The following is a 3,414-nucleotide window of genomic DNA, read 5'->3' as shown; positions in this document are numbered from 1 at the left end:
CACGTGTCGATCCTACCCGTGAACGTCTTGATCGGCAGACTGAGAGCGCACATCCTAAGCTGAGAGTTGCCCGGTGGCTCAGGGGTGGATCGGGTCGAGGACGGGTCGGATCCGGGTGGACATGGGGATCGGGCCCTTTCACTCATGTTGGGAGACAAAATTAGAAGTAGTAAGCCAGAAGGAAGCAAGACAAACGTCCGAAGGAACACCGCTGAATAGGTCCGAGAAGAGAGACCTTAGAAAGGTGAAGCCAAACGCAGGCCATGTTGGTAGCTGTGGCTTTTGATTATGTGGCCCCAGGGTAGATGGTTATAGTCGGATCGAAAGTGGACCATGTCAAGCAGAGAACCAGGTTTAAAGACCCAATAAATCCCAGATCGTTGCACTGGTTAGACTATCTTAGATAGAATGACACACTCCGACCCACGCACATAAGCACACTCCGAAGTATTAAGACATGAAGTGCGTGTGGCTGTCCTGCCTGACCAGGGAAGCCTTCAAACGGAAAGGACAACACAGAGCAACGGCAGAACCATTGAAGCCGAATAGGCACTTTCAAGTCCAACCAAGATCAACACTGCACACATCTTTGGACACTTTCCGGACGTGACCAGAAACGGCAACACTGGCTTCACAATCTGGTCCGAAAGACCGGAACAATGAGTTTCCTCGTACAAGGTCCCTTGAAGTCCGATTGAAACCAATGGCTGACCCTTTGATGAGTTGGTATTTTGAGGGGGCCAAGGCCTTACCATTCCATGCCAAAGAGTATTGTTTCAGAGTTCGCCATGGGAGCAGTTTTCCTGCCGTATGGTCACGTTGAAGGAAAACTTTCCTTCACTCTCTCGACAAGGTTGTTGGTGAGTCGAGCTATTAAAAACCGTAAATAATTCATTTCTACGCAAAGACTGAAACTTCGCCAGTTCCTTGTCATGATCATAGGATTCAAACCTGGATAAGCTGCCAAGAGATATCTGGGTCCCAAATTCATGTTTGGCTTTAACCAACCAAAAAGGTTCGGTCCTGGACGGCATGGAAGTTGTCAAGAAAGGAGATCAAGGACATTCGTTTCAAAGGTTGCGCGATCCCCACTAATATAAGTTGCGCGAGATTAATTGGGGAGAGCGTTTCCGGTGCGGCAATCTTATCTCTTGACTTGTTGCAGACTCGAGACGTGAACTGAGATGAGCACATGTATTACCGTTGATTACGAATGTACTCTAGTGGCTCAATATCTATCAAATTGAGGGAGTCGAACACATCTGGCCACTTATCCCCACGTCCTGAAACGGCGTCCATCGTTCTCAGCGTTCATTGTTGTTGAACCCTTGGAAACAGGTCCTTCGGCGTAGCAGTGAGCAATGATTTGGACTCCATTGACAAGAGCTCAATGTTTAACGGGCTACCGGGTGTGTGCTCAGATTCGCCCTCTCTCTCTCTCTCTCTCTAAGTTCCGGCCCCGATCATCCTTCCCCCACATGTGACAAACTCACACATCCGTCCAAACCCGACCGAACGGTCTGGATTCCACGCACAAGTCCCGTGGGGGCTGAGGGTGTTGGCCCTGCAGGGACGGACGAAATCCGACCACTAATGCGCTCTTAGGCAAAGAATCGCCACCAATCTTTCAATGTGACAACGTTTTGTGTATGTCCCCACTATTTCGTAAGAGTAAGTCACACTAGGACTAATTGGCACAAGAAAAGGCTAGAACCAAATAGAGTTTGGCCTAAACTAAGCGTGAATATTTGAAATGTGTCCGTTAGCAAAAGCTTGCTCTTGGATGAACTTTGGCGAATCTAATTTTGAAAGTGGGGGGCTGGCAGAATTAAGCACGGACTTCTAGAAATATGGACTGCGAACGAGCTTCCCGGCAAATCGGCCGGCCTGCTCTTGGTCATAACCACTCTGAGCCACTTTTCGAGCTAAAGTAATAAAATAAGAAACGTAAATCTCTTCAATTAACGGTAGGTCAATTTTATATCATTTTCATGCAAAGTCGATCATTTCAAAATTATGTTGTCAAAAGCTTATGTAGCTGACCAAGAGCAGCGAAAATTCAAATTTTATGTAGTGTTTACTACATAACTTTGAACAAGTCTCCTGAGTTCCCTAAGCATAGGTTTGGGCGCAAACTTGGCTGAGTTCATCTATTCAAGAAGACCTTGTGGTCGTATGAAGTGCTTATTTGGAATAAGATGAGCGGTGTAGGAGATAGGATATTTTTGCTTCCGTTTGCAGTACATATCTCTAGAAGTACGTGAATTAAGATAGAATAGCGATTCCTTTTTTCTCGAAATTCTTCGCGGCAAAGGTAAGTGAAATCTTTGGTGCGTAATCATATGATGAGGGATTTTTTGGCTCTTCTTCAACTTGAACATTTTCTTTGAATATTTGATCCACCAAAGAACAAAATCAGCGGATTTGATCAGGCCCTAAATAAAGTGTTGATCTGGAATTTTGGTTCAAAATTGATCATTCAAATCTGACTTGAAAGATGCTCTCAGGCCAACGCCTGCGTATTCCCCACAAGATTAAGAGAAAATCAAATCAAATAATTGATAAGCCTAAGAAAGATGAGGAAGAGAACACTCCTGAAGTATTCAAAACTCGGGAAAAACTAGTTAGCTTAGTTCAATCTATGAGATCTTAGCTTTTTGGAAACTGAGCTTTTGCCAACGATCAACCCTAGTGCTTGAATCACTGATTGACCTGTGTCAAAGATCATCTTGTCACTAGCAATGTATATATACGTATATCTCGCGTTCAATGTATCAATATGAAACTGGAAAATGCTCCCTCAAAGTTTTCAACCAAATTTCGGTTTTTCAAACTCGATGTGCTCTTTGGCTGGCTGGCTCATTGTACCCTCGCCTATCCTTAAAATTGCCTACAACCTGTCAGCAATCCGCAAGATTTTCAGTTTCTAAACTAAATTAGTACTTTCTCCTCTCATTTAGAGCTTTATGGAATCAGTTGTATGGAATCCTTTATGGAGTCAAGGTGGCTAAGAACATGTACGAAAAACACGCGATGCTCTCTCCAATGGCTGGGGATGAGCCCGTTCCAGCGAACGTTGTTCCCCCAAAGCATTTTGCAGAGCAATATGGCTCGTATTCCTTGAAATCCGGTCACCCTGTCGGGCCGGAAATCTCGGTCCAAGATACTCCGTACAATCTCCGGTCCAACCCGATTCGGTTGTGGCAGGAGCGGGAAGAACGCCAGAGAACTCAAGAGGGGCGCTCAGACGCTTAGAGCGCTTAGACCGTGAGTGTACTGTACAGAGAGTAGTTACGGCGAGAGTGGACATAACTCGTGAGATGGTCCCTGCTTTCTCATTCCATAGAGTTCGAGTGTCTAGGGAACTAGTGAGGCAATTTCGTTCAGCTGACACAGAATACACCCAAGAGCCAC

The sequence above is a fragment of the Tigriopus californicus genome, chromosome 6 (genome assembly GCF_007210705.1).
Source record: "Tigriopus californicus strain San Diego chromosome 6, Tcal_SD_v2.1, whole genome shotgun sequence".
Lineage (NCBI taxonomy): Eukaryota > Metazoa > Arthropoda > Copepoda > Harpacticoida > Harpacticidae > Tigriopus > Tigriopus californicus.
This window is presented reverse-complemented; position numbering follows the sequence as displayed.